Source organism: Lycium ferocissimum, chromosome 10 (genome assembly GCF_029784015.1).
Source record: "Lycium ferocissimum isolate CSIRO_LF1 chromosome 10, AGI_CSIRO_Lferr_CH_V1, whole genome shotgun sequence".
NCBI classification, from domain to species: domain Eukaryota; kingdom Viridiplantae; phylum Streptophyta; class Magnoliopsida; order Solanales; family Solanaceae; genus Lycium; species Lycium ferocissimum.
Window position 1 is genome coordinate 40,244,695 of NC_081351.1, and position 14,381 is coordinate 40,259,075.

A 14,381-nucleotide genomic window follows, 5' to 3' on the forward strand; every position below is an offset into this window, starting at 1 on the left:
TTATTATATCATCTAGTAAATTCTTCTTGGTTACTTAATATATAGTATCTACATTTTCCTTTGACCTTTTTGGGTTTTTTTTTTTTTTTTCTGTTACGTTTTACTGGTGATCTTGTTTAAATTTGCTTATAGTTTGTGTTGTTCCTTAATGGGTCTGCGATTTTTCTTCTAGAAAATTTTATCTGGCTTATTCTGAAATTGTGAAGAAAAGAAACTAGTAGCTGAATATTGGAATGAATTGGGCTAAATGGAGCAGAACAAATATAATTTAGGGAAATTTCAATAATGTACAATTCAGCATTCAAAATTACATCCACGTAGCCATATTTTTAATTTACATCTGCATAGCCAATTTTTCACGGTATACAACAATATTCAACTTTATACCCCTACTGTAGATAATGTATCAACCTTGTATAAAAGTGTATAATAATGTATGAGGTGTTTATACACACTTCTACGTTGATATACAATATTATACAAACTAATATAAGAGGTGTTTATACATAAGAGGTGTTTATACACACTTTTACACTGTATAAAGTGTATAATAATGTATCAGAGGTGATCCCTATAAAAAAAAAAAAAATACTTAATACATATTCACATTCTTCACTTTTCAATTTCTTCGACCGCCATAAATCTCTCGATCCTTCTCCGACTCCACACTGGTATGTCAGTTTTCTCCTTTCTTCTTTGACATGCTTTATTGTAAGTTCCAATCAAGGATCATCTGACTTCCAATTCTAGTTGGCGCAAATTTTGTTTCATTTGCAGTATTACTTTGATCTGGTATATGTGTGTTTATTGTTGTTGCTTGTTATTTCTCCCCTCTCCCTTTGTCTTTTTTGTTCACATTGGAGTTGCCTCAATTAAATTTGTGGTTCTTGGGTTCTTCTTGTTTTGATAATATATGGCACTTGAAGTGTATTTACTACTCCCTCATCCCAAATGATTTGGGGGTATTTCACTGAACAAGGCAGCGGCTAAAGCGTGTAAACTAAAATTTATGGGCTAAATCGGGTTATTATTTTACCCTAATTGATATAGAAGGTAAAAATCCCTATAATTTAACTAGTTTGAGATTGAGATAGCAATAGATATAGCAGAATAAATCTTTAGTTTGTATCTGAAATCCCACAAATGATTTAAAAGAAAGAAAGTTAATTTTTTTATTTTTACACACTTTAGCCCATATGTTGAGTTTGTTACGCAGTTTAGCCCATATTTGGGTATAAACACCTTTTATACACTTTTATACTAGGTTGATACATTATGTATAATGCACCCCCCGCGCCCCGGCTATAATATTGTATAAACTGAAAATATGGCTACATGGCGTAACATTTCATGTTGGACTGTATATTTTTGAAAATTTCCCGTCATTTGTTGGCTTGGGCGGTATTATGGCAGTTTTTTCCACAAAAAGTGACACCTTTTTGGTTCTGAAGTTTGCAAATATGGGTAAAAACTTTCCTTGTTTGGTCTTAATAGGAAAAGGGCTCTATTAAAGCAAAATGGATATAGAGGATTCGTTATTACTATAACTGGTTCCGACTAGTTTAGGAGGTGGTTTAGAGTAGCAGATCTTCCAGAAAGTAAGGTTTTTTAATAGTGAAGATTGTGGATGGGTAAAAAAATAAAAATAAAATAAAAAATCCTTTTTTGGTTTTAACGGGGAAATGGGGCTTGAGAGAGCAGAATGGATATGGAGGATTCATTAAGTAGAATTCAACTAGTTTAGAATTAGGCTTTGGTTCAGTACGTCAGTAGTATGAGTCCAACACGTAATTTGTGGGGTTCGGTGCACGTCAGGAGTTCGAACCCTGAAACGGACAAAAACTTAGTATTTAAGTAGAGAAGGGTAAAAGGGCAGGGCTTATTTGCTGAGTTTCTTTTTTTTTTTTTTTCTGATAAGGTAGAAGTTTTATTAAAACGGTACCGAGAAGGTACTTAGGGCTACATAAACAAAACAAAAAGCACCAGAAAGAAACAAGCTACTAGACTTTCCTTCCTACTAAGTCTGTAAAATCCATTAGTTGGTCCAGACGCCTATTGAACTACTCCTACACCAGAAGAACAAATTCTGCAAACAACTATCTTTTATTCTTGAAATAGGAGATCTATGTCCTTCAAAACAGACCTTGTTTCTTTCTAGCCATATTGTCCAAAAAGGCACAATGGAATAGTCCTCCATATCTGCTTGTTCTCTTTATGTGTAATCTGTTGTTGCCAACTTTGTAATAAGCCTCTCACATTCTGAGGCATAACCCATTTAATTCCACAGATACTTAGAAATAATTCCCAGCAGAAATAATTCCCAGCACTGTTTGGCAACTCTGCAATGTATAAACAGGTGCTCCACTAATTGCTGAGTTTCCAATTGTGCGCTAGCTGGCTCTCGGGGATTTCTTGGTTATCCAAAAAAAGGGTAAAGGATTGATGTCTAGTTGATTGATTGATCGGTCGTTTTGGTCTTTATGGGGATGACCGAGGATTTATTTCTTTTAAATTTGACCATGAATGTTATTTTTCAACAGAGTAGGTTTTTATTAGGGGTTAAGGTTGGAGGTCTTGATGAATGGGGATTCAGACCTTGAATTCTCATGGGAGTGGGCATCATTGAACAAGCAAAAATCATGGTTTAACCTCATACTTGACGAGGTTGAGAACCAGTTGGGTGATTTAGGTAAGCCTCCGGGAATGTATAGAAATTCCATTATTTGGTTGATCTTAGTTCATGCAATTTTATTATTTATTTATTAATTATTATCCCTCCGTCTCAATTCATGTGAAGGTGTTTGACTGGGCACGGAGTTTAAGAATGAAAGGAAGACTTTTGAAACTTGTGGTCTGAAATAAGCCATAGATATTTGTGTGGCCATAAATCATCTTGTTAAGGGTAAAATAGGAAGTTTAAAGTTGAATTGTTACTAAATATAGAAAGGTATCATTTTTTCTGAGATTGACTAAAAAGGGAAGAGGGTCACATAAATTGGGACGGAAGGAGTAATGTTTGGCAGTATGAATCTTGATGAGTACTCACAAGTGTGGAATATGCAGATTTTAATCAGTCTGTTGGCATGAATATTGATGATACTTCCTCTTGCCACTTCTTTTCAGCATCTGGCTAGTTAACTTAACTCTGGCAAGGGCGATTAGAAGTAATACAGTTGATAAAGTGTGGAGAGACATACAACAAGGCCAGAAGGTGAGAGATCACGAGGCCATGAACAATCAGGAGAGTGGCGAGACAACTTTGGAAGACTACTTGGTGAAAGCTGGGCTGTTCGTTTCTGATGCTTCTTTAGGACATACAATGTCATTAGATAATCCTACGGCAATACAAAATTTTGTGCCTCCGATAGGCTTATCACCATCACCTTCGATTGATGCGTTGTCTGATACACCAGTCTCTGGTCGGAAAAGGGGTGCTACGGACATGGATAGAACTCCTCTTGATAGGAGATTAAGGAGAAAGATCAAGAATAGAGAGTCAGCTGCACGCTCCCGAGCCAGAAAACAGGTATGCTGCTGTCTGGTAATGTTTTGTTTGCAACCTCAGTTTGCTTTTGCATTGCTCATTTTAATCTGTTCATATCATGGTGCAGGCTTACCACAATGAGCTGGTGACCAAGGTTTCACATCTGGAAGAGGAAAACATGAAGCTTAAGAAAGAGAAGGTAGGGATTCGCTCTCCATCTATATGAGGTTCAAATGTTAGATATATTTTTTTAAGAAGAAATATCTCTAGTGTTCGCTCATGACTTCATTCTTGAGCTTAGCAGGTTGATCCACAGCTACTTCTATTCCCTCTGCCATTTGGCTCGAGTAACGATTGAGTAACCAACTAAGAATATCTGATAATGGATAATGTATTTTAAAGCGGACTGTGGTTGATCGTAGAAAGATGAACTGTCGTAGAAGTGAGATAATAAATCTATAAAGCGTAGCCGCCTTGACATTGGAATTTAATGTAGCCTAAAATTTTGATTGTCGTGCCTATTAGCTTTATACATGTATTACTTCAAAAATACTCAAAATGTTAAAGGAAAGTTGAGTCCTAAAGCATATCGAACACATCCTGTATTTTACCTTAAGTAACTCAAAGGAAGGAGTAAAAGTAGACTGGTCATAAACTCCCATCCATGACCAGTCTGGTTTTTTGATAGTAAAATTAGACTGGTCATGGATGGGAGCTTTTGTATGAAGTCCATTTTTTAAGCTACGCCTTTCCTTGTAATGTTTTGTTAAATAATCTAATGGCTTCTGGCTCAAACTAGCTGTGAGTACTAGCACTTATAAATATCCCTGAGTAGATAGCCTTGGTTCATTGTCTTTAGTTTGTTTTGAGGAGAAGCGGTAAGGGGGAGAAAGCGGAAAGGGGAAAAATATCCTAATTTTGAAGTGTCTAGGCAGAAATTGGTTTTTGTTCAGATAGAAAACTCAGATTTTCATTCGCTGAATTTCCGTTTGATGTGGGCCTTACAATTGGATAAATGATGAGAACTGTGTAGTGAGCAGTGATCTGTGTCTGCAAAAATTCCTCCTTCAACCTGACATTCCTGAAGAACCTGGTAGACATTTTTTTGGTCCTATATATTTATGCATAGACTATCTACTCTATATGTTGCTTGGCAATATTTAAAATGGCCCCTTATAAAAACATTGGTCCCTTGTCTTCAACTTTGGTACATTTATAGTCTGCTATCTTTATGGTGTTACCAAAATGCAAAATGCTCCTTTAACTTACAGCAGGGAACCTAGCACCATTGTCTACTATTTTCCTTCTTTAGTGCATGTATGATCTGTATATATTACTATGGCTCAACTCTCAAGAAGAATATAGAAAATACTTACGAACTGATAAAAATCGAGCAAACATTAAAAACTGATAAATGGACCAACAAACCAAAAACACTTGAACAATAAGGTTTATTCATGGTTGTTTTATGTTATATTCATGGAAGTATTTGTCTAGACAAGGAGCTTAAGAAAGAAATAATTTGGAAAAAAATTAAGATATATATATATAAAACCTACTACATGAAGGTCATAGGTTAGGCATTGTCACCATTCTTTAGTTTACTTAAATGTCCCTACCACCTTATTAATGTAGGAACTTTTAAGGATTTGATTGTCTTTTTACCCAAAAATATAAACTCAATTCTCCTTTCCCTCTTTTCTTCTCTCCCTCCTCAATGGTGATGCTGCAACAACTCGCTGGGCGTGGCTGGGAGCTCGCAAGATGCCGACCCTGCCAGTGGTGGCCCTTGTTATATCAGTCCCTAATTTTTACCCAAAAATCTAAACCCAATTCATCTTTGTTAAATAATTATGCTTAGAACATATTTCCATTGGATAATGTCCCCAAAGTTTCTTTCGAGAGAACTACATCGTCCATTTGTTTCTTCCTTTCTTTTTTCTTTTTCCTTCACTCATGATGGGCATAGCCATGAAAACACCGCAAATGAAAGATTTGGACCAAATAATCTTTCTTGAATGAATGAAAGGCAGCCAAGTTATATTTTCCATTGCATAAAAAATATCCAAGTTATATTTGACCATCATCAGGAAGCAATTCACAAGCTATGTTGATCAGGAAGAATGAGTGAACAGGATGAGAGTGGAGGAGAGGGGGTGGACAAAATGGGGGGGTTATAAAGATTGTTGGTTAACTCTTTTTGAAATGACCAATAAGCCTTTTTAGTATATATGTTGCCATACATTATTAGGGGCATTTAAGTAAAACTAAAAAATGTGTATGCTAAGTTGCTAACCTACTACTTTCATGAAGTAGGTTAGCAAGACCACATATATATATTGGGAGTATTCTTCCTTCCCTCTTTCCTTTGCTAGCCGCAGCTCCTGATTTTTTTTCCTTATCTGTTTATTTTCTTACTTTTTGCGTTCTCTCCCCAAGTAACAATAAACCAACACTCTTTTCCATTGTCAATTCTGGCAATCCTGAAGCCATAATATTCCTTCTTGTATCACTTATGCATTCTGAAAATTTGGTGTCGCCCTATTGAAGCTTCCATGACCCAATGCCTCACGAGAAATCTTCTTCCATTACTAATTGGTGCTTTACTTGTAGGATTCAACCATTACAATTCCATACTAAACAAATAGGAAATTAGAAAAAACATATATAATTTCTCGAGACGCAAGAAAAATTCTAAGATTAGCCCATCTACTGCTTTAATAAAAGCTTCTGCAAAAACTTCCTCTAGAATTGGTCCTAGAGTTAGTTTCCTTTGGAAGTGGGTTTAGTGTTAATGGTGATTCTTGTAAGGGAGGAGGAGTTGAGGATGATTTGAAGCTAGATTTTCCAAGAAATACACAACCTTGAGTTGAAAGAGTATTGATTTAATAGTTGAAATAATTTCAATTTAAGAACAAAATCCATCAAAAGGAAACTAAATTTAATGAAATGGATTAGAAATCTGTAAAGAATATTTTTGCAAGAAGAAAGCAAACTTGGACGTTCCATAGAGAGAATGATGGGTGGAAAGGGGAGGGAGGAGAATTGGATGAGGCTAGAAGACAAAAGAGCCCATCTAGTTCATTTTTTGTGAAGTATTGTTGGGGATATTTAAAGAAATTAAAACATGGGTACAATGCTAACCTACTACTCATATATATATATATATATATATATATACTAGTTACATGAGGCCCGTGCTAAGCCCGGGCCCAAACTCAATATATAAAAATCGCAATATTTTAATTAAAAAGTATTATTTGTGTCATATTTCCTTTCCGTATAATTAATATAATTCAGTGGCACATTAAACATCTATTGTTGGTAACTTTTTATAATTATTAAATATTTTTTTATTTATGAGGAAAAAGATTTGCTGGAGAATTAGCAAATACCAAAGGGACACAAGTGATTTGACATGATGTAAAGTAAATTATAGTATACAATAACAACTTCGGTGAAAATAATAAATTGCAAAATATTGGCATTTTTATGAATTTGTGAGCATAACATTTCCTTATTCATAAATAAATAGATCATTTTGTAATATGTTAAGTTTTAATTCATTAAGATATTTTATGTGGCAAGAGTACATGCTAGTTAACCGTGGCAATTTATGCTTTGTTTTAGACAAAATTAAGAAAAAAAATAAATTCATTACCTCGAACCTCAAAAATCAATTTAGTTTTTTATATATGGTAATAATTAAAAATATTCTCACTTAAAATTACAATGTACAATATTTTTTGCATAGCTTTTAAGTATTTACATTTTAATTTAAATTACTAAGTTGATCTTATTTAATATAGCTTCAAAGTTTAGTCAAAATAACTTTAAAAAATGAAAAGTGGCACATAAATTTTGTAATATGTTTAGTTTTAATTCATTACGATATTTTATGTGGCAAGAGTACATGCTAGTTAACTGTGGCAATTTAAGCTTTGTTTTAGACAAAATTAAGAAAAAAATAAATTCATTACATGAACCTCAACAATCAATTTAGTTTTTTATATATGGTAATAATTAAAAATATTCTCAGTTAAAATTACAATGTACAATATTTTTTGCATAGCTTTTAAGTATTTACATTTTAATTTAAATTACTAAGTATTTACATTTTAATTTAAATTACTAAGTTGATCTTATTTAATATAGCTTCAAAGTTTAGTCAAAATAACTTTAAAAAATGAAAAGTGGCACATAAATTAAAATAGAGGGGAGTAATTAGTAAGATCTAATAAATGTCCTATTCAAAACAAAAATGTGGCTCCAAAGTTGCCTAAATTTTACCAAAATACCACCAAAAGATGTGGTGCAGTGGATGGGGCTGCTCTTCCCTTAACCAGAGGTCTCGGGTTCGAGCCCTGGGTGTGGAAAAAACCTTGGTAGGGAGCGCTTCCTCCTGAATGGGGCCCTACGCGGCGCGAATCCGAATATAATCGGGCTCCAATGCAGGTACCGAACACCGGGTGGGAAACCCATTTTTTTTTAATTTTTTATGTTTAATAACAAATAATGTAAAGAGTAATCTAATACTCCATCTAATTCATATTATATGGTGTTTTTAGCTTGGGCACACTCCTTAAGACCGTCTCAAATTATTTGTCATTTTTTGTTTTTGTTTTACACGCTCCTTAAGAAATATTAATTATAAAGAGTATTTGACTACTTTAACCTTATTTATGTCTAAGATACAATCTCTCTCCATTAAATATTTACTTTATTCATGTGTCCAACTCATTAATGACAAAATTCTACTAAGGATAAAATGAGAGAGAAAATATAATTAATTATGCTTGAACTCCTAAAACGATAAATAATGTGAGACAGCTATTTTTACTAACCACAATAAATAATTTGAGACGGAATATACACCATTTATAGAGGTCCACATAGAAATGGACTTTGAACAAAAAATGAGTGCCAAAATAAAATTAGGGAAAGAAAAATGCAGCAACGTGTAGCATCAGGAAATCATAGGCAAAGAAAAGCCAGCCACGTGTAGCATCATGATAGTATTTCAATGCTTTGTGAGGACGACAAATTTTTAAGATCTTTGTTTATATATAGTACTAATATAAAGGGAGCCTTGGATCAATGGTAAGTTGTCTCTGTGTGATCTATAGGTCATGGGTTCGTGCCAGCTGGCATTAGGGTAGGCTGTCTACATCACACCTCATGAGTGCGGCCCTTTGCATGACCCGTGCATCGGGCTGCCCTTTATATATATATATATAGAAAAACGTTTTTGGTACTGTCTTGTGTGTGTTAATGACAGGTGCAAGTGGGTATTCAAGTGCTCAACCTTGCACAAGTCAAATGTTTTCAAAGTGAGACGATTCATTGATGATCATACGTGTTCTGTGAAGGATAGACTAGTCACGCAGCGTATAGCCACATCAATTGTAGTTGGGAGGGTGATAATGGAAAAATATATTGATTGAGTTACTGGAAGGCTCGTAGATCGAAGCAAAAGGCACTACATATGTTGCGAGGAGACCCAAAAGATTCATATGCCAAACTACCAAGCTACCTATATATCTATTGCGACTTTTCTCTTTGCTTGATTTTGTTCACTTTTCTCCCTTTTTTTACTTCGAATTTCGTACCAAGATGATCTTGCATGTGGTGAAATTGCAATTATGGATGGGGAATCCTCAAAATCGGAATCATTAACCCAACTCTTGACAACTTTTTTTTCGAAGCACTGTTCTTCCCTATTGAATTAGCAATAAAAAAACTAAAAATCACCAAATTCGCTCAAAATGATGTAGCACTGTGTATACCTAGAGTACAAAACCCTAATTTTTTTTTTTTTTTTTTTTTTAAGATGTCAGACGATATCAGTACACAAGATATGGTTAATGATTCGAGGGAAACCATGTCGGAGAGAGAATGGGGAATGCACAGTATTATAAGGAAAAAATAGCACGGTATACCAACTAAGACATAATTGGCATACATTAGCCATGTTTTAAAAAGCTAGCACATAATGGCAATTTCACACGTTTTGGGCCAACAAAATTAGCACCACGTGACCCATAAATCAGTGAGTAAGGATGCTGATAATATTGTGCATTCCCATTTTCTCATCTACAATCTCTCTTATATCTATCTCTAAAATCTCTCCATTAGCACCGTGATCCTCTCAAAATAGACTCGAAGCACTTACCATATCGTCTGATTTCTTAAAAAATCTGGGGTTCTGTACTCAGGGTTAGGGATACACTGTTGCTACACCTTTTTGAGCGATTTTGGTTCTTTTTACTGCTAATTCGATGGGGAAGCCCAGTGCTTTGAAGAAAGTTGTCAATAGTTGGGTTAATGATTCCGATTTTGAGGATTCCTCATCCATAGTTTCAATTTCACCACATGCAAAGTCATCTCCGTATACGAAATTCGAAGTAAAAAAGGGAGAAAATTGTACAAATGCAAGCAAAGGGAAAACAAATTGTACTAGATAGATAGGTAGTTTAGCATACGAATCTCATGGGGCGCCCGATAACATGTCTAGTGCCTTTTGCTTCGATCTATGAGCCTTCCTGCCATAATTTTTCATTATGTTCCTTGCAGTGTATACAGCTTTTGGGTCAACATATTTTTCCATTATCACCCTCCCAACTACACCCGATGTGGCTATACACTGCGTGACTTGCCTATCCTTCGCAGAACACGTGATCATCAATGAATCGTCGCACTTTGAAAACATTTGACTTGTGCAAGGTTGAGCCCTAGAATACCCATTTGCACGGGTCATTAACACACACAAAACAGTACCTAAAACGAGTAAATTAATATAATTGTACAACACAAAACATACGAATGCAAAATCAATCTGAACTCGTTTTATTGCAAAACACCAATTTGTATATATTGCTGGCGAACTCTATCCCAGCCTACTGCTACCTTCTTTTCCTAAGTAGGAGAAATTAAGTAAACGTTTTCTCCTTTACATCAACTGAATGAGGAAAAAAGAACTAATTCGAATGAATATAGTTGACTCTATATATATATAATTAATGATAATAATAATCTTCATTCTCATTTCGAGGGATATCCTAACTATCCGGCAGCTATAAGGATGAAAGTCTTGAAAACCAGGGTCAAAAGTTTTGCATTCAAGTAGTCTTGCTTCAAATCAAGAAAGTTCTAGTTTTCCACAGTTCATAAGTCAAACCAACGTATCTCTTCTCGAAGTAATAGTCTTCTTTTCTCTTAGTATCTATTGGTCTCTTACATGTTATGCCATGTAGTTCCTACAAAAGTATGTCAGAAAAATAAATGAGAATGCTAAGACTAATGAGTTTACATATATCGAAAGGCGTCAGTTTTTCGTGAAGCATGCTAAAAAAGAAATAAAGTGTCATATACAATGGAGCAGGAGCAGTTTTATCTATATGCCGTACTTGGGGTCAAATGTAGCTTCAAACTTGTCTCTAAGTCCCTTTTCCCCCTCTAGAGTCAATCCTAGTGACTATCTGCAAGTAATTTTCTAGCTTAACTTGGAAAATGTGGAGTCCCCACATTTGTGCTTAGTTCATAGACCTTTTTCTGCAATGCTCTAAATATAGAGGGTTGAAAATGCATTTTTTTTAAATGTGTCATGATGCACTAGCTAGGCTAATGCATATATGATAAGCAGTTGCATTTTAGTGAGTATTGATAATGCTTTTGAATTTCTCCAATATAAATAAGTACCCATCTAATGTGCACGTAGTTTTGTCATGTGTGTTGTGTGGTTGTGATGGATTGTTTGGCATCCATCGCCTGTGTCTTTGATTAATTTAGTGGAGTGGGATTTAGAATACTATGCTTCTACCGAGAAAAGGATGTTATGTTTTATCATACTAACGAAAATTTTGCCTTTCTGAACAATTGATGCAATAATTAGAAGCGTATGCTGCCTTTGATGATTGATCTGGTGTTTTCGCAATGATGCTTGGTGGACTGATGGTCCATAGATGTTTGTAGTACACAGTGATTGAATGAGTTTCCCTTCAGTGATTTTCTTGTTTGTTTCTTATTGTAGTAGAACAGTTTATTTTGGTAATTCCCTTCTTTCCTTCGTCCCCTGGTTGGCAAAGTGATATTTGCTTCCTTAAGTTATAGAAAAAGAGAAGAAAGAGGAGGTGCAGGAAAAAATTGCGAAGATGTCAAATAAAAGTCCAGTCTAGATAGTTTTCAGTAATGTTATGACCTGACATCCATTTTTTCTTGTCAGTATTTTGTTTCACTTCTGATTCATATTCAACGGCCTTTTTCCCGTGCGCTTGTCATTTTTGAAGAGACTTTCCCTTATGCTCAAATTTGGTCGCGTTATAGTTTGGTTACGGGAAGAAACCTTCTTCCATTGCTAACCCCTAGCAGCCTGATCGTTTGGGATGTTGGCATTTAAAATTTTATTTGGTTTTTGCCTACGGTCCAAAAGTAGGTCTTTTGGGGTTATGGTGTTTTTTCACTTCACCTTGGTTCTGGTCAACATAAAGGACTTATTGTACTAACATTTGTATACCTTAGCCTCTTTTTTGATGTATTGTATTTCTCTCTATCTCTAGAAAAGAAAGCCTGACAGCCAAGTGCTAGTGGCTGATTACAATGAGCCTAAATCTACAGGGATACTGAACCCCCCTTTATCTACAAAATATAGAGTGAACGGGGTGTTTGTGCCATAGGATTGCCATTCTAAAAATCAGACCGTTGACGTTATACACGTTAGATATTCCCTTCAAAGTAATTATATTAGATACAAGGTATGTTTACAAACCTTTAAACAAGTGACAAGTGGTTCTAGTGCCTATCTACATCTGTGGGCTTCAGATACCGAATGAGTAAACCCAAAAAAAAACATGTACTGGATGATGTAGAGCTTTTGTTTTGGTGTATTAATAAGTTCTCATATTGTTAATTATCTGGTAAAGCAGTACTAGTTTGGTAGCTTGGTGATTCAAGTTGGTCGTCCTCGAATTCAGATCTCTGATAAAGTTTGAATTTTAGGATTTCAAATAGCTAAATCCTTTGTCACGCGTAGATGATCTTCATACCTCCTGTTATTTCAAATCCATTTCATGCACACTTTTTCGTTTTTCTTGTATAGTTAATTCCGTAGAGAGTCGCAAGGCACACAAATCCGAAACCGTATTACATAACATGAATAATTTGCTTTCTGCTGATGAAGTCTTTCTTATATTAGCTTGTACAATTTTTCTGAGAACTTGAATCATGTGATATATTTCCTACTGAGTTTTCTAGATGTCTTGTTATTAGGCCTAAAGGTACATATATCAGCCCGAACTTAGCAAAACACGCTACGCCCACATGTTACAAAGAACACTTTTTCTTGTTTTTGTTCCTATGTCCGGCATGACATCTTGTGTTCTCTTTTTAACCACTATGTTACCTTGCAGGAGCTGGAGAAGATGTTATCCGAGTTGTCGTCTGAGCCAAGATATCAGCTAAGACGAACGAGTTCATTCTGACGAGTGCTTTCTCTAGTTCTTTGCAGTAAGTTATGTAGTCTTGATAGGCATAGGATTGTGTATCCTCTATGAAACCGTAGTTTGGAGATAGATCTTAGTATGTTTGCTTCTGTTGGTGATGTGCTTTTGCTTCCCACACATAGCTATGTTTTATCTGTATATGGTATGGATAATGTTTAGGTGCACATGAAAAACTTAAGGTGAAATGGACTCGACCTTACTGTGTCCTTTTTACTTGGTAAACAAATTTGCAACTATAAAAAAAAGACCCCAAGGCTTTGATCCAGCGGTAAGACTAATCATCTTACGGGTTTGAAATCGGAGTTGCAATGCGTTGTCCCTCGGGGATTTTTCGATTATCAAAAAAAGAAACACAAATTAGCAATTAGAAGGTCTTGCTCAGAAAAATAATCGACTACTTTTTTATACAAGTATTTCTCGCAGGGTCGCATGTTTCTTTGTTTTGATTTGGTTTGATGTTGAGGAATTCTTTTTTCACAAGAATCAAGTTTGGTTTGCTACTAAAAAGAAAGAATCAAACCATAATCGTTGCTATTAACAAAGGAAAAGTCAAACTACCATCCAATCAAGCTGTCAATAATATATATTTTCTTTAATTTTCTTTTAATATACAATATTCATTTTCAAGAAATTTGTATATATATTTTTACAATTTCCCTGACGTGCAATTCATGTTGAGAAGAAACTACAATGCACACAATCGTCTGAATAAAATAGAACATCGACAATACTTACCGAAAAGGAACGACATTACCGTTACATTTTTGTGGTAGAAATATTCAACGATTTTGTTCCACTAAATTACATCTCTATAATAGTTTTACTCAAATATCTATGTAGTGTATTTATTATTTTATAATAACAAAAAATAATGTACCAATTATGTTTTATTGGAGAAGTGAGATAAAGAAAATTTGTAAATTCCGATGAGGAATCTGGAGCGTTAAGGACCCGTTTGGAAACAACAAACAACTTATCCAGTGTAATTTCACAAGGGTCTGGGACGGTAGCACGTACCTTGACCTTATAGCCTAACTTTGTGTGTAGAGATGTTGTTTTTCAATGGACTCTCGGCTCAAAATAAGTGTAATCAGAGCAGGACAGAAAGGAAAATAAAGACAGGGAAATAGAAAGATAAACAAAGCAAACGGAGTGACAAGTAGTAGTAAGATAGACGAAAAGATAGTTGAGGGCAAGTACTTACACTCTTCAATTCTGGAGGGAGGGGAGTTGATCATTGCCGGTCATTACATGATGTAATTTCAAAGTTATTTTAAATTCACTTTCTTTTGCTTTTTATTTTTATTTTTATTTTTATAAATAGCTGCCAATTATGATTACATTTATTAATCTTTTCTGATTGAAATAAACTATCAATTTTTTTACTCTTCAAATCTATC

General features: G+C 34.8%; 1 pseudogene; it reads left to right on the forward strand.

Moving 5' to 3' along the window:
* The first annotated feature begins 2,696 nt into the window (after positions 1-2,696).
* On the forward strand, positions 2,697-13,175 carry LOC132033840 (ABSCISIC ACID-INSENSITIVE 5-like protein 2; annotated as a pseudogene).
* The last annotated feature ends 1,206 nt before the right edge of the window (positions 13,176-14,381 follow it).